Source organism: Calliphora vicina, chromosome 3, assembly GCF_958450345.1.
Source record: "Calliphora vicina chromosome 3, idCalVici1.1, whole genome shotgun sequence".
Lineage (NCBI taxonomy): Eukaryota > Metazoa > Arthropoda > Insecta > Diptera > Calliphoridae > Calliphora > Calliphora vicina.
The window spans coordinates 56530906-56557249 of NC_088782.1; positions in this window are offsets into that span (position 1 = coordinate 56530906).

Sequence of the window (26344 nt, forward strand, 5' to 3'; positions counted from 1 at the left end):
TAATTTGACACGCCTGTACTCTTCTTAGTGCAAAGAGAATTCAATTGGTTACTTTATACTTTCCAGGTAATCTAGCATGAAGTCTATTGTCAATAAAGTGTACTAATTGGTTTTATACAAATTTTGTTGATGTAGTTCTCATACAGTCTAGTAACTGTTTACTTAAGCATACTTACGTACCATGTGATCGAGAGTTTAGTGTTTAAAATTGACACTTTATCAAATTTCGTGTTTCAATGGACACATGCATGATTGTTTTTATGCCGTGATGTTTCACTGTGGTTTGTATTCTGAGAGTGTAATTGTGTCAATATGGCGGCATGTGCCTTATTTCATATGCAATAAAACCCCAATTTTGAAAATGAAATAAGACACCAACGAAATGAAATAATGCCCCAAACAGAAATGAAATAACACCCCATTATTGGTCTTATTTCATATGAAATAGAACCCCAATTTTTAAAATTAAATAAGTCCTCAAACACAGTGAAGGTGATCAAAACAATTGGGGGATTCAAACGGTCTGCTATTAGGTCATATTGTCATAATGTCCGATAGTTTAGACACATTTTTGTTGTTTTTCAAAAAAAAAACTTTTTTTCATTGATTTATCATAAAATAACAATTTTTTGTTTGAAGCACAACAACAATTTGTTTAAACTATAATAATATCTTAGGACATTATGACAATATAACTTAATAGCAGACCGTTTGAATCTCCCAAATGTTTGGCAAAATAAAATAATTGGGAGGCATTTGAAATAGCATCTGACATTAGCTTATTTCGTATTAACTGCATATTTTGAGATATTTGCACGGAATAAAAGCAATGCTTGTAGTTTTCTCATTTTGTATTGGAATCTCTTTTAAGACTTTTGGATGAAATAAAAAGTATCAGGCCTGTCACACATTTCGTTCGGAATGGTTTCAATTCCGTAGTTTTTATTCCGATCGATTTCGTTTTAGGTTCTTCAGATTCCGTGTAATTTGTTAATTCAAAAAATATTTAATAGTTCTGTATTTCAAATTTTAATTTGACAGGCTTTTTTTATATTAAAACAAAAGTGAAGTTTTTGGTACAGAAATTGATTAAAATTTTAAGAAAATCAAATAAATACAAACAAATATCAATTCCACTTTGAAAACTGAAAGTGGTTTCATTCCGAAATACACTTTTGTTTTACTTTTTGTGAAGAAGCAAATTACGGAATTAATTCCACTTTCTATCGGAATGGAATGAGATTTGTTAAAATATTAGTTAAAAATTAAAAAATTTTATTTCATAATGATTTTTTGGGGTATTATTTCATATGAAGTAATACCCCAATTCAAAAAATTAAATAATACCCCAAAAAATGAAATAACCCCCCAAAAATCGTTGTTGTTGTTATCTGTACTAATTTTTGGGTGGTTATTTCATTTTATTTTTGGTATTTATTTAATGGGGGGTTATTTCATGCCGCCGTCAATATATGTATTCCGATGTTATTTTCAAATCTGAATTTTGAGCAAATTTAATATCATAGGTCATTAGATAAAGAATGACTTAGAAAATTATTTACCAGCATAGGATTCTTTGAAAGCTATTTTAGCATGTATGAAATACAGGTGTTTGGATAAAAAATCATTTTATTTTTCAACAAAGTCTCATTTGAGCTCTATACACCTTGTCCAAAAATGTCTCCAATTTTGTTATACCTTCCAAAAAATAAGATTTGTCGAGGTCATCAACACAGGCATTTGATAACCGTTTCACTACGAAGAACCCACTGTTTTGGGTGCTGTTTGGTCTCTGGTGTGTTCTGGTAGATACACGCTTCGTCCACGGTTACGAAACGGCTCAAAAACTCGTCCATATTGCGGTTGAACAAAGCCAAATACTCCTGCGGAATTGTCACATGTTTGCACAATCAATTGTGAGCAAAGGCAGTACCCATCTTGGGAAAAGCTTTCTAATATCCAAGTGATCATTTAAAATTGAAACCACTGCCGTGCTTGTACGACCACAACGAAATTCAGTGAACCCCTTCTTTTACCATCAAGCTTAGCCTTGGTTTCAGTGATGTACAGTGTTTTTTTTTAAATAATTCGGTATCTCGGGAACTATTAGAGATATTATTACAAAATTTCACATGGTTGAAACTGAGGTGTTTTCAAGTTGATTCGTAGTTGTTGAGCTTCCTAGGAGTAATGGTAGCTAGTACGTGGCCCCTCAAATTTGGTCACCTCGGGTCTCAAATCGCCAAAAATTCATTTATGATCCAAATGAGCTGAAATTTAAAATATAAATAGTCCTTGGGAAGATCTACTTACACGTGTAGCTTATTTCCATTAGTTGAAAAGATATTTAGGTTTATTGATTTATTTTTTTTAATTTTGCTCGTTCTTTTTTTGGTTTTTTAGATATGGCGGGATAACGGAAGCTCGAACATCCAATAAAAGTATAAAAAAGTCATTACATTCATATTATATACAAGAGTATTTTAAAAGAATGAAGGGATAAAAGGTAACATATATAATACGGTCATTTCAAACGCATTCACTTAGGTAAACTTTGAATGTCTCTGGACAAAAAAGTAATAAAGATATAAGCCTAATATTTTTGGTACTTAATAATTAGATTGTCTATTACAAACTTTAGGAAAAACAGAAGACATGAAAAAAATGAATTAATGCCGCTCTTGAACCACAGTGGTTTTTTCCACAAAAAAAGCTTCATGACGCACGCACGCACATTGGTTGAGGTTCAGAGAACGAGCGGCTAAAAATAGAAAAAGTTGTCGAAGGACAATGAAACTTGACACATAGGTATTTTTTGTGGGATTCAAGAAAAGATGGAAAAATAAAAATATTCTGCCCAATTTTACGCCCACCTCCCATACAAATTTTGAGCTACGGCATTGTTTTTTGGCACATAGCATTTTTAAACACTTAGAATCATTTGTGTGAAATCATTGTGAATCATTTCCCATACAACTTGTATTGAAAAAGTGGCATAACTCCCTTTATTAATGCATCAACTGAATTTTCAAAAATAAATATTATAATTGTAGAATGGGTTCCTGAAAATATATACCTGATCCCAATATCTCCCATAGAAAAAACATGAATAAGTGATTTAAGCATAGTCTTTTAATAATATTTTAAGTCATTATCGTACTCCAATTTTTTGATTTGCGGCTTTGAGCGAAATCTATATATAAATGGGTCTGAAGACAATAAAATATTATGCATGTAATCTATAGGCTCTATAGTCTTTATTCCTCGCTTCCTGAGCTTCCTCGGACATCATACCTGATACAAATAATCAATTAAAATGTAAAAAATAAACTGAAACTTATGCAACAATGAAATATATAACAATTGACCACGTAGCTATTTATTTAACTAGTGGCCACCCTAAATGATAACTAGATTCACTAGTTCGTGACAATCATCCAGAACTGCAGGGTTGTATTGAAATGACATACATACTAACACACACACACATAGATACACACATGCATGAACAAAACAATATCACCTACTTACAGGTACTTATTCAATGCCACTGACATGCCCGGCAGGGCTTTTGTTTATTTGGCTTCAATAGAAATATGATAAAATATAATTTTTTTCTGTGCGAATTTATTTATTATTTTTTTTTTGCCTTGCCTGGCAGAATGTATTGAATGTGACAATTTGTTTATTTGTGTGAGAATTGCAAATGATATCGAAAGTACACAAGGATTTGTTAAAATGTATCAAACGGGTAAGTAGACATGTAAATGGCATATAATAAATACAATGTTTAAATGTTTAAATGTATGTATGTCTGGATCGAAATGTGTGAGTATGTATTAAATTGTTGCATAATTAGCAGTATAATTAATATTCTCTATCCTTTAAATCCTTGACATAATTTATTTAACGTTTTTTTTTGTTGTGGTTTTTAAATTTAACAATGTTTGCTAAATAATTTAAACTGCTTAAAATGTGGGTTACATTGCAATAGAAGTAGTGGTAATAATAACCGAGCTAATAATAACTGAGCCATTCCTTGGAACGGTTCTGAAAACATTTTTTGAATTCAACGTTTCTCAACTGGGGAATTCGCGAACCTTTAGCGGACCGTATAAACATTCCAGGGATGTCGCCAAATCCTTTTATTATGTTGTATTGTTAAAACACCTCATATTTGCCAAGAATAAATAATTGAAATGAAATAAAATGATTGGCCGAAAAACGCCAAGAATATACGGCCAGATATGAAACCGTAATATTCCATCATGATAACGCTAGGCCACAATTGCCCGGCCGACTACTATTTATTACGATCGATGCAGAACGCTACGCTTCACTTCAGAAGAGAGTATCCGAAATTGGCTTGATTCGTTCTTGGCCTTAAAAGATAAGCAGATCATTTGGCTCCGAATGCATATGTTGTCAGAAAGATGGGAAAAGATAATAGCTAACAATGGTCAATACTCTGAATAAATTTATTTTGTACAAATGTTTCAAAATAAAAGCCAACAATTTTAAAAAATCCCGCATTTCTAAATCATACACCCAATGTTTGTAAACCAAAAAAATTATGTTGAAATATTGATACATAATACTGTCTTAAATTGTCTTACTAATTTCATTTTTCCTTTGTTACATTGTGAACAATATGTAAATTTCACACATAGTTGTTTGAACTCAAAATAATAAATTAAGCAAAGGTATCATTTTAATATTATTTTAAATTTCCCATCAGTTTTACTTAGACGGATACGAATTGACATCATTGTGAAAAAAATCAAATAAATTTCATTTAATTCAACCGCTACTACTCAAAGTAATATCAGGTAAAACTGAAGAATAAATGAGAAAAATGAACGACATTGAAAAGGAAATTATTTTTATTTCTGCTCGAAGGATAATACAAAGCAAATTAATGCATGACAATGCGCGCACACAAAATAAAGTGAGAAAAAAAGAACAAAGACTAAGAAAAAATATAAAATGTAAACTGAAACTGAAACAATAGAAATTAATGTTAATGCAAAATTAAGGTATTTTAAATGAAAAATAATAAAATTACGTGATGACTTTGTGATTATTTAATGGTTGAAAATTAAACTTTTGCAAATAGATGTTGTAAATAATATTAATAAGAGTTTAATTAAGCCAATGTGGTAGAATTAAAATAAGTGTAATCTTTAATATTAGAATATATTAGACGTATCCAAATGATATATATCTGTGGTCACAAGCAATAAACGCCTAATTAAAAAAACATGTTTTTGAGAAAAAGCAATTTATCTTATATATTGTTACGTTTTAAACTTTTCAAAACGCTGGTTTATTTCCTTTAAATAAACCGGATACTTTTGATTGCAAATAAAAGCCGTAGTTTAAAAATTGTAACAACTCTTTATTTATTTAAAATGTACAACAACCACAGAATTAAATAGCCACTCAATGTTTTCTATACAGGTTTATAAATTCTCAGAATTGCAGACACAATTTATAATGTACACGAATTTACTTGAAAAACACAACACACTTTAAGGCACTCAGATGATGTTTATTCGAAAAGCGTCTCTGATAAACTCACTAACTACTGCAACCTTTGCTACTACTTATTTATAACACTGCCATCTGCACTCTAGATTTCTCTTTAACTGTCTAGAGGTTTCTAATACATACGCCATCTGTGTACTTTCTACAGTGTTCTTTAACTGAATATTCGAAATCGAATACAGCGTTGCCAACTTACGATCAAATTAACTGAAAGCTTTTATTTAATAATGCCCACAGATATGTTACAGTTTTACAGCACTTATTTGAAAGCATTATGCTACTTTTAAATCAGCCGTTAAAATCGTTATATTTGAATTCAAGTACAATTTCGTAACAATATAAATAGGCCACACGTTTTTTTGTGGTACACTTTTAAGTATGTTATTGTCCACCAATATTGATCAAAACATATATGGTTTAAAAGGCTTTTTCTCTAGATGTATACAATCAGCCCAATTATGAATAAAAATTCCCTGGGAGTTTTTTCCCTTTTCTCTTTTTTCCTATTCAAATTCAATGAGAAAATACTCCCGGGAAACAAACTCCCGCGGAATTTTTTATTCATAATTGGGCTGAATATAAAAAAAATATTTTTAAATTTTTTCCATAAAAGTGGTAAAAAGCGGTTTAAAAGTGGTCGAATTTCGGGACCCCAGGCGATCCTAGTATTTATAAAAGCGTTTCTGAAAAAAAATAAAAGAGTGCATTAGAAAAAATATAATGCAGAATCAAAGAGTCTTACCCCCACAATGAAATTAAATAAAACAAGTAAGAGTGCTATATTCGGCTGTGCCGAATCTTATATACCCTTCACCAAATTATACATCAAAATTTTAAATATTTTTAGGTAAACAAAAATTAATTTTTTTCCAGTTGTTTTTTCATTTTTTGGGAAAAAATTTTTTCGATTGTTATTTTAATTTTTTTTTAAATTTAAATTTTGTTTTTTTTTAAATTTTAAAAATATTTTTTTTGTTTTTATACCCTACACCACCATAGTGGGGAGGGTATTATGCGTTTGTGCAGATGTTTATAACGCCCAAAAATATTAGTCTATCACCCACCTTAAAGTATACCGATCGACTTAGAATCATTTTCTGAGTCGATTAAGCGATGTCCGTCCGTCCGTCTGGTTGGCTGGCTGGCTGTCCATGTAAACCTTGTGCGCAGAGTACAGGTCGCAATTTTGAAGATATCTCGATCAAATTTGGTACATATTATTTTTTCGGCTCAAGGACCAAGCCTATTGAAACTGGCTGAAATCGGTCCACTATTTCACCTAGCCCCCATACGAATGTCCTCCCGAAATTGGACTTTATCGGTCATAAATGTTTAATTTATATATGTATCTCCACAAATTCCGCTCCAAATAAGTTTTATATACACAAAATTCATGTCACCAAATTTTGTTACGATCGGTCCATAATTAGTCATAGCTCCCATATAGACCCGCTTCCGAAAATCACTTTAACGTGCATAAATCGCTTAAAAATGTTGGTAAACACACAAAATTCAACATAGTTAACTTTAATATAGACATAAATCACATGACCTAATTTCATGGTGATCGGTCCATAATTGGTCATAGCCCCCATATAACCCCACTTCCGAAAATCACTCAAAAATACAAATTATTGAAATTTTAAAAGAAAAATTGTTTTGCTCTTTTACTTAGTGTAGGGTATTATATGGTCGGGCTTGACCGACCATACTTTCTTACTTGTTTCAATTTTTTTTTGTGAAAAAAAAAATTCGGTTTAAAAATTTATTTTTCCTATTTTGACCCATTGTAGGTCCAACTTACTATGGTCTTATATACGTCGTTCAAATGTCTTTGAAATATCTATCATTAGATATCCATATTGTCTATATTAATGTCTTAGTAATCCAGATATAGGTCAAAAATAGGTCAAAAATCGAGGTTGTCTTGGTTTTTTCCTCATATCTCAGCCATTTATGGACCGATTTTGCTGATTTTATATAGCAAAATTCTCGAAAGCATGTCTGACAGAATTATTGAAGATTTGGATCCCGAAGATATCTGGGGTCTTCAGAAAATTGATTTCAACAGACAGACAGACAGATGGACATGGCTTAATCGACTCCGCTATCTATAAGGATCCAGAATATATATACTTTATAGGGTCGGAAATGAAAAATGTAGAAATTACAAACGGAATGACAAACTTATATATACCATTCTCACGAAGGTGAAGGGTATAAAAATATAACAAAAGTGTTATTTATTAGAGAAATATTTAATAAAAACAAATATCAACGCTTAATGCAACTCAGAAATACTAAATTGAAAAAGCTAATGTCGAATTAGGCGTTTGTTGAAAATAATTGTTTTGATTGTTGCTTGGCATATGTTGAGTTAATCTGTTATTACATATTTAAAAATTGACATGTCAAGTAATTAAGCCAATTTGCAATAATCGCTTATCTTTAGTTTGGCTCTGTGCTGTTATACTCTTATTTATGAAAATTTATTTCGTGAAAAATATACTACTAAAGTCATTGTAAGCTATTTAAAGAAAATAAAATATAATTGAATGTTTTCTTAAGTATATTTTGGCGCTTATTATAAATTCAATAGTTTCCCTTAGAACTTAAATCAATATGTTTCTAATTAATAACTTTTTAAATAAGAAACTTAGGAAGGTAGAGATTTCACGTATACACACAGTTGTATGAACAGAATAATGTAGCATATATAACTCAAATCTTTCTTAAGTCGACTTAGGTGTTTATTGCTTATGACCACAGATATATGATTTTTTTTTTTTTGACCTACCATGTAAATAAATTTGATACCATTTCGATAGATATACTAAATATTTTACACAATAAATTTAATTTGCATTTTAATTTAACATGATGATTTTAAATAAATACCTACACAGTTTTTTTTCTTTTAAATTTACATTTATACATAAAACTGGACATTTATTAACGTTTTACATTTCCTTCAAAGCCAATAATTTTCCTATCATTCTTTCTATTTGTTGCATTTTATATTCCCTGCAATCTTTGTAACTATTTCTAGATTTATGTGTGTTTTAATTTCCAATATTTTAGCGATTTTTTAGTGTAGAGGAAACCAATTGATTGACCTGAAATACTTATACTTGGTATCATAGAAAAGGTAATATAATGTATATTACTGAAGCTTTGCATCATCGAGCTCAAGAATTAATTTGGTTGGTCCAAAAATTTAGCTTAAAATAGAGCATTTTGAGAAATTTTAAATATGGTGGATTTTATGTTAAGTAAACCAACTTTTAAAATCGATGTCTTCCGACTTGCACCAAGGTTAGACCTATTGGATAGTAATTCGGACACAATTTTTCAACAATATCGGTCAATAACTCTGTGAGTTAGAAGCCAAACATGAGCTTTTTCTCATCCATGTAACTTACTACCTATTGTTCTTAGAAAAATGTATCCCAAATAGTTTAGAATCTATTTCTTCAATCTTTCGAAAAAAAAATGTAATGTGTGAAATTTTATCGAAATATATTCGAAATTACGACCAGTACTTGCGTACAAATTTAAAATTTTATCAATTTTTTAATTTAGAATCCATTATTATTTGGACTCATAAAATTTATTTTTTGGAGGCTTTTCTCTATGATTTTCTAATTTATTGCGTAACAACAAGGCTAAGTTTTAAGGAAATCAGTCATAAATTGTATCTGATATTGAGAGAAAACTTGGCCGAGATTTGGTGAAATTTGAATTTTAAAATGCCTCTAACTTCCTAACTGTAAGAGATAAAAAACAAGCAAGTTTTTATATGTCTATTCGAACGCTCTAAGAATATACAAGAAATATTTAAATATTTAGCATGACTGAGGTATCTTAATTTGAGATCCCATAGCTTCGTTCCTGACGAATATGTGGAATCTGTCATCAAAACTTAAACTCGAATTCTTTTCTGCTAAGTGTGTGAAATTTCGTGTCAATCAGATTATCCAGTTAGAAATTGCAGAGTTATATCAAAAATATTTCGATTCTGTCCCACTGAACATTAGTAACTAGTAGAACGATCATCATAATCAGGGAATCCGGAATCATGCAAATGCATGATCTTTCCTGTACGTCCGATGGGGCCGAGCATAAAGTATTTATTCGTTTCGGAAAATTTTAAGAATTTTGGCACCTACACAGAGAAAACAGATTCGTGATAGCAACCGAATTTGTTGCCAATCGAATGATTCTACATTAGTGACCGAATTTTACAGTTGTGGCTATAGAATTTTAAAAGGGGTAACAAAAGTTTGGTTGCTTTAATCGAAATTCTTCTTTGTCAACTGTCTTTCTGTTGATAGAATCGAAAAATTCTATGTGTACAACCGAATCATTCGATTGGCAACAAATTCGGTTGCTATCACGAATCTGTATTCTCTGTATATTTGTTAGTGCATATTTTGATACATTTTTCTAATTTTATATTTATTTTTAAAAAAAAATTTTATCATTAAATTTTTTTTGTCTTTATCTTTAAAAATACATGTGTAAAATAGAGATTTTCTTTTTACACCCACCATCAAAGAAGATGGGGGATATTGTGATTTTATCATTCCATTTGTAACATATCATAATATTTGACCCACATTAGTATATTTATTCTGGGTCCTCAAAAGATCCTAAGACGATTCAGCTATGTCCATCCGTCAGTCTGTCTGTTAAAATCATGAAGGAGATAGCTGGCTGAAATTTTCCACAAATATTGTATTTTGATTGCACCTAGCCCCCTAAAAATGCTCCACCTGAATATTGTTTGAGCTGTCATCTATATATATAAAAGAGTAACGTTACTGACTGACTGATTCATCATCCCACAGCCCAAACGACTGAAGCTAGAATCATGAAATTTTAACTGTGGGTTCCTCCCTCCCCAAAACGATCCACTAAGAAGGGATTTTTGGAAATTCGAACGTTTAGGGGGTAAAAAAGGGTAAATCCGGTAATCTTATATCTTCAAAACTAATAAAGATACAAAAAACCTTGAAATTGCATGTTACTCCATTTAAAAAATAAGCTGACAGGTGTTTCGTTCTTTTTCGAAATTCGAACCTTTTAGGGGAAAAAACGGGTAAAAGTTGTATTTTGGCACCCTATGTATCTTTTAAACCAATAAACATAGAAACAAAATTTAAATCGCATTCTTTACTTATCAAAAAATAAAAAAATATAAGTTTGGTATGTTTTGGAAATTCGAACCCTTAAGGGATTCGAATATTTTACTATGAGCTTCCACCACGATACAGAAAATTATTTTAATAATATTTTTCCACCGCAATGGGGATAAAATAGGTACCAAAAAGGGGATAAAATCGGGAAAATACATTTTATTGCAAATTATTAAGCCGATTTTGATAATTTTTTTAACATTGGTTCCTGGATTCATACAAAAATTAACTAACAGGTTGTTATTTGGAACTTGAGTGCCATGGTGTATATTAACACAGATTTTAATCGATTGAGACATGTCTGTATCAGAAACAACTTTTGCAAAATAGAATATTTTTAAATTTCAAACTTGAGGGGTGTTCAAGGAGGAAAAGGGAAATTGGTACTTTTCTCCTAATTGTACCTTTTTAATATTTTAAATTATTTCACTTATCGACATTAAAGTTAGATGATATGTATCTGAGTGAAGTTAGTGTTAGAAATAAGGGATTATATTTAGGTACCAAAATTTGAGAACTGAACTATAGGTACATTTTTTTATTCTTCTAATGGTACTTTTTGAATTTTCTATTACAATAGACTTAGAAACATGAAATAAAGCTTATATGGAACCGAGTGAGTGGGAAACCACAAGTATGGACTTTCTGGTACTTTTTCTATATTCTAATGTTACTTTTTGAATTTTCTATAACAATGGACTTGGAAACACGAAATTAAGCATATGTGGTCCTAAGTGAGTGAAAATTCAAGGGGATACTTCATGATACTTTTTCATTAATCTAATGGTACTTTTTTGAAATTGCTATAACAATGGACTTAGAAACATGAAATTGAACATATATGGTCCTAAGTGAGTTAGGATTCTAGGGGTAGACTTTTTGGTACTATTTCTTTATTCGAATGGTACTTTTAGTAATTTCTTCACCAATGAATTTAGAAACATGAAATAAAGATTATATGGACCCGAGAGAGCTAGTAAATATATATGTTGACTATGCGGCAAGTTAGTTCTAACTACTTTGAATTACTGTAAAGTATGGCGAAAATCAGATAACTTTTGTCCCTAGTCCCCATACAATAATAATTAATATCGAGATGAAATTGGACATAAACAAGTCTTATATGAACCTAAATCTTTCTATCTGTCTGTGAAATGTTATTTAAAATTATTATCACTATAAGATTGGATGGATGGACGGTTTTTAAAAATGGGTTTCTCTGTTTTAATTCAATTTAAAAATCTACGTCATTTATGTATATTGGTCTCTATTGGAAAATTAAGAATTGCTACCTTTAAAACTACAGGGTGAGTAATGAATATTTGTTGTTTTTGTAAATATATCTTTAAGCTAAATTACACACAAAGAACATACATAAATACGAACATACATATATAGCCTTACATAGATACATTCAAAGAAAGCAAATATATCTTATGGCATAATAATTCTGTAATAATCTGTCAACGACATCTGTTGATGTCATAAAAATAAAAGAGAAGGAACAACAAACAAAAAAATCAGAAAAAAATTGAAAGACCTTTTTCGTAAAGATGTTTTTATTTTTGGCTTTTTACTATCATCACATAATGCTGGTGATGTCAATGATAATGATAATAGTAATAATGATGGTAATTTGTGATATTTCTTTTTGTGTTGTGTTAGACCAACTTCACAGCAACACATTAATGTATTTGTATAATAATATTGATGTACACGCCCATTTTACCACCCATTTGACAATAATTTAAGACAGACATGCAGCTTCTGCTTTGTGCACGAACATTGTCAAGTCTGTTTGTGTGACTACAGGGGGGGAGGTCTGATAATTTGTATGTGGTTTTAGTAATGATTGGGGCTCTTAAATGTTGAAATACAAAAAAAAAGAAATTATATATTGAGGAAAGTACGTAAATTGTTAAGTTAATTGCAATGATAAAATCATTGATAAAGTTGCCTGTATTGAAATGTTGTAAAGCAAAATGCTGATGATGACAATAAAAAAGTGGAGTAAATTCTCAGTCTATTTAATTGCTTTAAAATTAAACGAATCATATTTTAATTATTGAAAAAGAAATACAGGAAGATATAATTGAGCTTTAAATGCATTAAATCCATTATATTTCGGACAAATTTGAAATAAATTGAAAAGAAAAACATACACATTTTGTAATTATATTTAAACACGACAAATAACAAATATATTACCACATACATATGTATATGCAAATAAATGTCTACAAATCAGTACTAAACATTCATAGGAACTATAGAACAAGATTTGACAACACAGATTTGACAACAGATTCCTGTTGCCAATCGAATGGTTTTATCATACTGACCGAATTTTACAGTTGTACCTATAAAATGTTGGTAGGGATAACTAATGTTTGGTTGCCTCAACCGAAATTCTTCTTTATGAACTGACTTTCTGTTGATAGAACTGAAAAATTCTATGTGGGCAACCGAATCATTCGATTGGCAACAAATTCGGTTGCTATCACGAATATGTTTTCTGTGTGAATCAATGAATAAGTATTTCTGAGTATACTTGTTTTAGCTAATATATATTACTTATACGGCCCAGCACTTCATTTCCAATTTTAAATGTAACTACCAGTGTTGCCAGTTTAGCCTTTTTGAGGCTAAATTTAGCCTTTTTATTTACTCTTTAGCCTCGAAATTTTGATTTTAGCTTCGTGGCTTTTTTCTAGCCTTTTCTTAATTTCAAAATAGCCTTTTTTGAAATTAAAAAAGGCTAAAAATTTCGAGACTAAAGAATAAATAAAAAGGTTAAATTTATATTTGTGAACCATTTTCATTTTAATTCATTACTGATTTTCATTTAGCTTTTCAACATACTCAAGAATTGTGCAGTATTAAAAGAACAAATAACAATTGCCAATATCAAGTGGTTCAAAATGAAATAGAGTATTTTATATCTAGCAAATTCTCTTTCAAGACAAAATTGTTATTACACATTATATTCATCATTATATAATGGACAAGAGCCCCACAAACTCTTGAAGGCTTGTGATACTCGATGGCGATCAATAGCCGTTAAACGTCTTGTGGATCTATGCTTCGAGTTAAAACCCATTTTGTTTTAATTTCGTCAAACCAGCAATTCTAAAAAGCCAAACTTTTAAGTAATTAATACACTGATTATAATTTGGCGTACCATCTTTTTTTAAAACCAGTTTTGCACAAAGTACAAAAAGTAAATAAATCATTTGCTGTTTTCTGATTTAAAATTCAAGGAATTTGATCCATTATCGTCGCCAATTGAAAATTGTTTAATGTTTTTGACACATTTTTCATACTAGTTTGATGAATGAGAGATAAAATAAAGAACATTTTAATTAGTGAAGATTATGACAAAAATAATACGACAAATTAAACTAATTGAGCAATTGCGACAAAGATTACCATATGAAAACTCTACGCAAAATCAATTTTTTCCCCGTTGATAATAAAGTAGTAAAACCAAAAAAAATATATTATGTCATATTGATAGTGAAAAATTAAAGTGCTAATAAAATTACGAAGCTTAAGGCTCAGGGGCAGAATATATTAAACTACAAATGGACAAATATAGAACCAACAATGTCCATTTTCTCAAATGGTTAATCTAGTATTTAACTTTTTAGTACTTCCTTTAAGTAAAGCTGATAAATTTTATGAACATATTTTCTAATTTTTTATTTTAAACCAAAATTCTTAATTTATAATATTTTAGCTTTTTTTTGGCTTTTTTTCTAAAGCGGTTTAGCTTTTTCTGGCCTTTTTTTGAAGCCAATATAGCTTCTTTTTTCTCCAGCTCCTGGCAACACTGCTACTAGGGTATTCAATTAATCGGGATTCTGGTTTAATCGGTTGATCGAGACAATAATTAATCGGGGCTTAGATTTAATCGGTTAATTTAAAATTATTCGATTAACCGAATAATTTCTATTTAGATTTCATACTGAAAATAAAACTACGAACTTTGTATATTTATTTAAGTATTTTATTAATAAAAAGAACAAAGACATAAGCAAAACATAACAATTCAGCCAACAAATTAATAATTTTCTTTAGATTTAATAAAACTCGAAATGGAAAAAGCTCTCTCGCTAATTGTAAATGTTGGAGAAATCGAAATTAAGCCATGATAAAGAATATTCAATATCGTTATCGTTATTATGCGTTTGTGCAGATGTTTGTAACGCCCAAAAATATTAGTCTAACACCCACCCACACCTTAAGGTATACCGATCGACTTAGAATCACTTTCTGAGTCGATTAAACGATGTCCGTCCGTCCGTCTGGTTGGCTGGCTGTCCATGTAAACCTTGTGCGCAGAGTACAGGTCGCAATTTTGAAGATATTTCAATCAAATTTGGTACATATTACTTTTTCGGCCCAAGGACCAAGCTTATGGAAACTGGCTGAAATCGGTCCATTATTTCACCTATCCCCCATACAAATGTCCCCTTGAAATTGGACTTTATCGGTCATAAATGTTTAATTTATCTATGTATCTACACAAATTTCGCTCCAAATAAGTTTTATATATACAAAATTCATGTCACCAAATTTTGTTACGATCGGTCCATAATTAGCCATAGCTCCCATATAGACCCGCTTCCGAAAATCACTTTAACGTGCATAAATCGCTTAAAAATGTTGGTATACACACAAAATTCAACATAGTTAACTTTAATATAGACATAAATCACACGACCTAATTTTATGGTGATCGGTCCATAATTGGTCATAGCCCCCATATAAGGCCCACTTCCGAAAATCACTCAAAAATATAAATTATTGAAATTTTAAAAGAAAAATATTTTTACTCATTTACTTGGTGTAGGGTATTATATGGTCGGGCTTGACCGACCATACTTTCTTACTTGTTTTGAACTGATTTTACTAATTTGCAACAGTAAAAATTTCAGATCATTAGAGTAAATATATAAGTTTTGATTTAGTCATAATATTGGCTAAATGAAAATAAAAAGGCTAAAAAAATGGCTAAAGGCTAAATTAATTGTTTTGTTTCTAAACATGATTGAAAAGGGCTTAATTTAGTCCAAAAAGGGCTAAATTGGCAACACTGGTCTCCAATTTCGAATACAAGTAAATTAAATATGTCACTAAACATGCTTCTTGGATTTTCGGAAAAATATCCAATTTACTTTGATATTTGTATTTGAATTAAAATGGAAAAATAAATACAAAGAAATATGTTAAAGAGGAAAAAAAAAAATTTCGGTTAATCTACACAAATTAATCGATTTATTTGTTATTTGAAAATCAGAAAATTTTAATTAACCGACCAGAATTAATCGTTTAATCGATTGAATACCCTAGTAGCTTGTAGTTGCAGGCTGTAAAATGGTAAATACTTGATAATTGATTAAACGACGAGAAGATTAAGTCAGGTTTAACATTGGAATAATTTAGAGTAGCATTTTTTATAGTACACATTCAACTTTAAAGGCACCTATTTTTGAACTCGTACAAAATATTGATTTGTAATATTTTTCTAGAATTGTCTTCGATATTTAAAAAATGCAGCATATTTGGACAAACATTTAATTGAAACATCTCGCAATGAGTTTTTTTTTATGTGGATACACCTCTTTATATCAAATGTAAAGGTGGAAATAAATATACGATGTAGGAAAAGCAAATCTCGTAATTTGAAAATATGGAATTTTTGGCCAAACATATATTAACTATTTGGCCTTTCGCTAGGCCATTGTCATATTTAGTCACAGCAATTTTTCGAACAAAAATACTCAAAAAAATTCAACATTTTCTAAATTTTCGAAATCGGTTTTGTTTTGACTTTGATATATTGCTTTGAAATTTATTTCATATGATTTCAATATTTATTGTTAAACTAACACAAAACTTTGAATGAAATCGGTCAAACATTGTGACCGATATTATGAAAAAACTGGGCATAACCCCTGTCTACACTGGCAATAAATTCATTAACATATATTGCAGCAAATGTCAAAATTATTTTATCTACTTCGTTATAACAAAATTGTTAGTGATTTTGCGCAGACAACTTTGTCTTGACAACAAACGTCATTAATTGTAATGATAAATATTTGTCGAGTATAGACATAGGATTTTTTATATGAATTTATATGAAAAAACGTACTTTTAATCAGAGTATGAAAACAAAGAAAACATTTCGCAAACGTTTGCAAAATGTACAAAATAAATCAAAAATTTTAAATAGTATTGTACATGAGCAAAAACAAAAACTTTTCAAGTGACAAAGAGAGAAAACGAAACGATTGGCTTTTCTCTCATCTGCATTATTTAATTTACCGTTACAATCGTACATTTGAGTACAAAACAGATAGAGAAACGTATTTTTTATTCGTTTTGTTTTTTTTTTGTACTGTTTTCTCTATTATAAAGAGTAAATCAGTTACCAAACATTTGTTAAACGTTTTTTATCAGAATGTTTCAATATTGTTCTTACTCTATTCTTTTCTAGCTGCGTATGTTTATATTAATGTACAGTTTGCGCTCACGAGCAAAAACAATACAAAACAAATTGTACAATCATTCTCATTGTTTATGTTTGGTTTTTGTTTTACTCACTAAAAAGAACAAAACAAAACGATAGTAAACATTTCGATTTGTTTATTTCCGTACTCTGCTTTTAATAACGTTTTTCTTTATAACTCCTGAACTAATTGCGTCTCCAACGAAATTTTTGCACGAATATAGCAAACAGTTTAGGTGTCCTAATACCATGTTCTTTTTTATCTTTAGCAAAACGATCTTTGATATTTTTTACATTGAAATATATACTCCGAAAATTTAACCTTTTGGATGTAAACAATTTCATTCACACCATTTAATTTGCTTTCAAAATGTAATCAAATATTATGTTGGACTTTAAGTAGTTTCATAATTACGAACAATACATTTAAAACATTTGAACATATTTTTCAGTTTTCAAATCGCGATATTTTTGAACTGGAATAGGTTTCCGATAAAAAAGTCATTTATTTGAGGAACCCCCAGAATCCCGGGAAATTTCAAAATTAATCCCGATTTCCCGGGAAATGAAAAAGATTTAGGAAATGCAAATCCCACAATTCCCCAAAAAAAAACCAACAACAAATTCCAATTTTCGTATCTTGGAATTTTGCTCATATATTTTATTTGGAATAATTCATAAGCGGTATTCACAATGTAGAGTACTTTCTCTAGCAAAGTAGCAAAAGATCAGTTTAGCAAAAACCAAAAACAAAATACATACACTACTTTTTTACTTCTTTACACTTTTGCTTTCTAAACTATTTGAGGTAATTTTGTTTTTGATATTTCATGACATAAACGCAGTAATGCAAAGCAATTACAAGGCAAAGCAATACTTTGTGACATTCATGAACGCATAAATGTTTTGTAAAGAATCATAAATAAAAACAGTTCACAAATTTGACAGATGCTGCGCATGGACAAGCATTGCCATACAATAATGAACTTGCGACATTGCCAAAACAAATTCTATTGCGTTTATGAACACTATGCAGTGCAGTGTTAATTTGCAAAATGCGTAAAAATAAATTCAATATTATTTCTAAATAAATTTTATATAAACAAATAAGAGTACTATATTCGGCCGTGCCGAATCTTAAATACCCTCCACCTAAATATGATGGTATAACAACTGAAATAATATAACAATTGTTAGAAAGACTAGTTTACGCAGAAGGTATTTTAATTCCAAAGTACAAACTATTTTTATCTAATTCAGCAATTTATAATTGAAATATCTATTAGAACGTATGAAAATTAACAATTTATATACTTAATAATTAGTTAATACGTTTGGATCAACATTTTTCATTTTTAACCTCAAGTGTAGAAACAGAGTATAAAAAAGGGTATACAAATATATTTAGACAAATTTCTAAATATTGGGTTGTTGGACTTATATGGGAGCTACATCCAATTATTGGACCTATCATCGTAAAATTTGATACATCGATTTTTGTGTATATTGAACAAATTTCTTTCGAATTTCAACCTGATAACTATATTTGTAAGAAATTTATGAGGATTTTAGTGATTATCGGGAGTGGACCTTATATGGGAACTATGGTTAAATATGGACCGATATTCACAAAATCCAGTAGTATGATTGCTGGAAAAAATTTATGATCTGTGCGTAATTTCATTTTAATATCGATTGGTTTTAAATATTTATTAAGGTTAATATATTTTTCGGAAATGGGCATTATAGGGGAGCTATGACCAATTATCGGCCAATCTGCGTAAAATTTGTTACAGTGATTTCTATGTATATGAGTATTATTTTTGTCGAATTTTAGCATGATAAAGGTATTTATAAGAGATTTATGAGTACTTAACTGATTTTCGGAAGTGGACTTTATATGGGAGCTATGGTCAAATATGGACCGATATTCACAAAATCCTGTAGCGTGATTTCTAAATATAAATTAGAGATTTGTGTAAAATTTTGTTTTGATATTGATATTTTTAGATATTTATGTAGGTTAATGTGTTTTTCGGAAGTGGTCCTTATATGGGAGCTATAACCAATTATGGACCGATCTTCATAGAATTAGGTATAGCGATTTTGCTATGTATTGGGACTATTCATGACGAATTTTAATTTAATAGCGATATTTATAAGACATTTATGCTTATTTAAGTGATTTTCGGAGGTGAACTTTATATGGGGGCTATGGTCAAATATGGGCCGATCCACAAATAATGTGGTGATATGATTTTTTTATGCACGAATATTATTTTTCCTGAATTTTGTGTGGATAGTGCAATTTGGTAGGAATTTACAGACCATAGAACCATATTTCGGGAAGAAATTTGTATGCGGGCTAGGAGAATTCATGAACCGATTCTTATAATTTTTACCAGAGTTAGTCCTTTTAACACAAAAATTACGTGTGTAAAATTTGATGGTATTATCTCCAATATATTTGCACAAATAACAAAAACAATTTTAAAATTATCAAGTTTTTTTTTAGGTTGTCTTAGATTTTGGTTCATAACTCTGGTTCCACTGAACCGATTTTGCTGATTTTCAATACCAAACTGCTTAGGAGAACAGTAAACATTTTTCTTGCAAGTTTATTAACTTTCGTTGTCTATTTTGAACGTGAGCGTGTTTTACAGAGACAGACAGACAGACAGACGGACATAGCTTAATCGACTTAGAATTTCATAAGGGTCAATAATATATATACTTTGTTGGGTCTCAGATGAATATTTCTCAATGTTACACACGGAATGACAAACTTATATATACCCTCATTCACCACTTATGGTGGTGGAGGGTATAAAAAAAATTAAAACAAAATAATGTGGACAAATCCGAAGAAAGAATTCGAAAAGTGCATTACAAATGCAATCTATGGTTCGAGAATAAAATTTGTCGATAGCAAATTTTAAATGTACAGTGGTGGCCAGGAATTTAAGACAAAAATTGTTTGCTAAATTCCATGTAATTGTCAATTATTTTTTCAAATATTTCCACAAATATGTATGCATGAGGACTGTTTTAACACACAAGTGTGTTTTATTCGACTGTATCAATTCATACATATTCACCACGAACTCATAAGATTTTTCTACAACTTGACCAAAATTATTATTTTTTAAATAAACATTATTTCTCACATTTATATCATTATATTTTTATTATTATAAAATATTCGGACCAATTTTCGTATTTTTAGTTCCATTAGTTTCGGTCATATCATGTTATTAACAGCGGATATTCGCTGAGGTGGGTCAACGTATTTCCACATATCTTTGTCCATATATGTTCTACCGATTTTTCCAAACATTTTTCAGAAACTAGAAACATTAATAATAAATTTCATACCCTTAGAGGTCCTTTTATTTTGGTTCTATCGCACAAAAAATTCAGTTGATGAAAAAAATTCAAGTATTTGTCTTAAATTGGTGGCCACCACTGTATGTTCACAATGTGTAAAATTTTGTGTCACTAAATTGCTCTTTTACACTTTTACCAGGCCAAGAGCTCTTCATCATGGATTTTAGAAGATTTAGCCTATTCTATTTTCAAGTAATTATTGTGAAGATGTCTTTCCAAAAAATATAAGATTCTTAAGAAGCTTTTCCCTAGGATATCATAGTAGTAACAGATTTTCGTCCAAAAAATAAGAAAATTCAAAATTTGCTCCATTTTCAAGTTAAGTGTTCATTATTTTAGTACGCGTAAAAGATATTGCTTTAAAACTTTTTCAAATGATTTTTATATTTATTGATTAACTAACGGGAAACATTTAAATGAAATCGATTAAATATATGTATATATAATCCCGTTGATCCTATATGAAGCATAGGGCCTCGAAATCGATTAAATAGTGGCCGATATTGTAAAGAAATTGTGTTCGATATTTTAAATGATAACAACTAGTTAACTATAAATATGCCTAATCGAGGGTTTTAGGAATACAATTGGGTAAATGACTTAAAAATGCTGGATTTTTTCAAACTTGTAGCTTTTATTTTAAAGCATTTTTACAATATAAATTTATTCATAGTATTGACCATTGTTATCTATGATCTTTTACCATCTTTTTGGCAACATATATATTCGAAACAAATAGCAGTCGGATGGGGCTCAGTTTGTACTAAACAGTTTCTTTCTAAATACTTTTTAACAGGTATTGCAACATGTGGTATAGCGTTGTCATTATGGAATATTACAGTTTCATATCCGGCCGCCAATGCTCGCGTCACACGAATCAGTTGCGTTCGGTACAGGTGATAGTCTGTCCAAATTTCAGCAGCTGAATTATAGAGAATTACCTTAGCGCCATGGATATTTGGCTTTGGTGCCGATTCAGTTGGCCGTGCTTCACATCGCTTCGGGTTATCGCAATGGATTTTCTTTTATTGCGTTCAGCTCCATTTCGGACATGCAAAATCGTGTTTCAAGATCTCTCGGCTTCAATTCGTGTGGTACCCAATTTCCCTGCTTTTGGATGAATCCTGATGCTCGCAAACGTTTTGAAATTGCTGCTGGAGTAGCTTCCAATGATTTCGCAAGCTCTTGTTGAGTTTGACAACAATCTTCATGGAGTAATGCCTTCAATTCTTGGTCTTCAAATTATTTTCTGACCCGATTAAGATAAACTGAGTACGCAGTGTTACTATGTATGGCCTTTAATTTCACGTATGAATTGATTTTTTTTGTGTAAAAATTACTTTTGCACGGTGTAATACCTAAAAAATATAGAAGTGGAGTAAAAATATTTTAATCTTTGTTTTTTTTTATATTCAATGGTTTAGTGGTGTACATTGTACTAGGAAAGCTTTAGAGAATGTGAAAAAGGTTTTCATAATACAAACAAAAAATTTTGTGGTCGTTTCTAACGCTTTTGTAGCTGTCTTTCTTTACAAACATTTCCTTGTAAAAATATGATAGAAAAAAGAAGGGGGCACAATTGCCATAAGCAATTCATAAGGATTTCAGTAAAATTATTTTTAGCAATGTTTGAAGTGTGTTGACTGATGATGTCTTCGCTTGCACTGATGCCACTGTTGACTGGGATAATGGATGGATGATTATGAATTGTAAGAAATAAGTTCTTTCCTGGAGAAAAGCTTTCTATTCAAACAGTGAGAATCTGATCATTCCGGAATGTGCAATCAATAATCGGAGTATAAGTAGAAAAATCCTTAAAATAAGTTTAATTTAAAATCATAAATATGACTTTATTAAGATAGAGCCGCTTTCTTTTCTTTATTACCCCGTAAACATCTTCACAAGTGTATTTGGAGCCTGTAGTTAAGGCAGCAACTAAAAGCGTACTTGTAAGTAAATATGAATAACCAGGGCAAAACAGATTCCAGGCGGATTAGATGCCAGCAAAATAATTTTAGCTGATGAAAAGGCAGACGACTATGAATGAAATGTGGTGTTACACTGTTATGGCCAACATGTTAATATAAATGGAGCTATAACAGCAAAACAACAAAAAGAAAGATGAGAAAAAAAACAATCTTAAGGTTTTTTACACACATTCAGCTTAAACATACAGAAAGACAAAAGTTAAGGGGCTCCATACATCGAGTATGAATGAATGAATCAGCAACGGACGCATCCATTCATTTCATTTTTATTCTTCTTGGCTGAAAAGGTGAGTGAGTTACCATCAAAAATAGTGTGTGTGTGTGTCTGAACTCTTACTTGTATATTGTACCATTTCATATGAATAGAGATTAAAATTTAATTTTTAATTTAAAAGATTTTGTTTACGTTGTTTATTTTTTTTTTTCAACAAAGAAACAAATAATAAAATAATAAAAGACGTTTTGTGTTTAGTCATTTCTTTTAGTTATTGTGCGAAGTAAATGTTTATTTTGTTGTGCTCTTTTTGTATTTTTTATTCTTTATCATTACAATTTTTATACTTGACTTAAGAAACAACGTCACGGTGAACTGTTTGGAGTTGGGGAATTGTAGATATTTTAAATAATATTGTGATAACAAAATGCGTTTAACAAGCAATTGTAAAGTAATGTAGTGTGAAAACTAGTGTGGCCGTAATTTTTAACTTTTTCTCGATGTTCCCAAGGTCTGAATTTATTCTACCTCGTCTTAAAAACAAATTGTGACAATTTTTAACAATTATTTAAACGAAAGTTCAAAGAATTAAAACAACTTTTTTTGATTCCAATAAATGTTAAATGAGAATTAATTAAATTTTCCATGGCTATAGAGGAGGTGTTGATAAGTTTAAGTTTTGGATTTGGGCTTATAACATTAAGGGGGCCTAGCTACAATGCCCCAAAATGGCCCCACGGGTATATCAAAAATTAAAAATGATGCCAAATTTTTTTAATAATCGTAATAAAGAATTGTTTTAAAAGCTCTACTGAGTCAAAAGTTATATGCATTCAAACTTTCGCATTTTTTTTTTTAAAAACTACTTATATTAATTTTTAATTAAACAGAAAATAAGAGTATAATATTTTTCTGAAAGATACCTAGCATTTCGGGAAATATTATAGAAGAAAAATAATGTAAAAATTCGTATTATTGTGTGGTCCAGAGCCTTCCGAAGTAGACATATTTTTTATGTAAATTTAAAATTTAGACAACATTTTCTCTAATCGAATAGATGCTTTCAAAAAGTTAAGATTGGTTTTGTGTGTCACAATTAGGGTTTGGGGTTTCCCGGATAATTTTATTTCCCAGGAAACAGGAATGAAAAATTTCATTTCCCGGGAATCTCGGGAACTTCGTTTCAACTAGAAAAATAAGTAATAAGAATAGTATTTTACAAAGTTGTTTAATTTTATTAAAAGAAAATTAAAAACAATACATTACAATTCAGTTCTGCTAACATAAAAAAATGTTTGATAAAATATTTGGAGGTCATTTGTTACTATAAAATTAAATATTAACGATATTCATTATGTAGAGCTCTTGTCCTGGTAATGGAGCAAAAGAGCAATTAAGTGTCTCAAATTTTATAAATCGTGAATGTACCTTTATAATTCACTGTCGATCAACATTTTAATTGCATTTGTAATGCGGTTTTTAGCTTCATTCTTTTCATTTTTCTGTTATACATATTTTTTAAAATATTTTTTTTATAAAATATATTTTAAAATTTTAAATTTATTTCCAAAACAAAACTTACATCAAGGCGTATTAATCAGGTGAGAGCGTCTCGGCAACAAACACAACAAAGACAATATTTTTTATTTGTCAAGAGATTGAGAATGTCAAAACAGAAAAATTAAAAAAATAAATAAATTACTGGTAATTTTTTATAAATGCGTCGAACGTGAATAAAAAGCTTAGTGATTACAATATAACTTTTTAACTATCCATTTAACAGTGTCCATCTGTTTGTGTAAAACTGTAGCAAGTCCAAAATATACAAACTAATTCTTGTAAGGAGTTTGTAATGAAAATCAGCATTTAGCTTTGTCTGTCTGTTTCAAATACTCACAAGTCCAAAATACACAACCTAATTCGCGAAAGGAGTTCTAAGCATTAAGCTGTATATGTAAAATACTCGCAAATCCAAAATACTCAACTTATTTAATTGATTTTCATAAATTTATTTGAATAATTTTTCGTTTTTAATTTTTTCAATTTAAATATTATAAATGTCAACCACAAAGAGTAAACAACTATTTGACACTTTCAAACTCAATATAAATAAACAAACAATAAATCAGCTGTGCTAGTAACTTCACCTTATTGAATACATCATATAGTTTAAAATATGTAAATAAGTAAAAAAGTAGTTCTAATGTATTTTGTTTTTGCTACTTTATTAGAAAAAGTACTCTACATTGTGAATACCGCTATTATTTCATATAAATAATGTTATATGTTCGTCATAGAACTATTTTTTTAAAAAATTGAGTTTTCAAAATGCATTCAGTAAGTCACTTGACGATTTCTTATTTTAGTGGCAAAGTTTCCAGACACCGAGAAAACTCTTTCGCTCTAAACAGGTGGTGGATTTATCGTTAATATTAAGAATTATAAAGATAATCTAAATTTTTTCTCCGATTGCTACTTGCTTCAAATAAAGCTAATTCCCGCTTAAAACAACTTTCAGAATTTGATTTTAAATGTTTAGGATTTTCTTTTTCAATATTGATTGAATAATCTAATTCGTTTTTAAAATTTTGCTCCATTTGTATTTCGGAAACATTATCATTGTCGACTAATTATCGACTAATTTAAACACTAAACAGTCCACTAGTAGTTCAGGAGCTGAGATGGTTCAATCTTGTTTTTCCGTAAATTCTAAAGAGATTTTACTGGGGACAGAAAGAATAGAAATAGAATCTTTAATTTATGAAATGCAACATTTGAAGCCTGCTCAAAGTCATTTAAATAGCCAAACTCCAAAAAGATTATCAAAGCTTCTAGAAAATAAAATTCCTTATTTCCAAACAATTAACAAAAGCCTAGTTATGGAATATATTGATTCTCACCATATGTTCAAAATGTTTCCGCAGTACATTTTCGATATATATTCCCAACTACGCACTACTGACACTGAGCTATTTCTAACTCCTAATGGTTTAAGTACTCATGATATCCTTCATTCTATTCCGATTCTACAAAATGGCTTGAATCTATTAATTCCAAATGACCGTTTCTCCAAGTCTGCAGATGTCCAAAAATTGCATACTTTTATCCATAATAATCCAAACGTAATTGTCCAAAATTACGAATCAAAAGTGATGCTCGGCGTTAATTCCTCGCCTTACCTAGCTATTCGGACTTTACTCCAAGTGACTACTTATCCAAAAGTTAGTCATATTCTCTATAGTTGTATATATGCCGATGCTGTCTCTATCCAAGAAGCAAAAGACAAGTTCGTTCCTGATGGATTTTCTATTAGAAATTGGATGGAAAACGATAAACAACCTCATCCAAAAATTCATCCTGAAGTTTATTGGAAGAAATATTCATCAACACATCTACCAAAAATCCTGCTACAAACGATCTGCAATGAAGGTACCAAGAGAGACAAGCCGTTTTCACCGAAATCCTTACAGAAATGGCATAAATTTCAATCCAG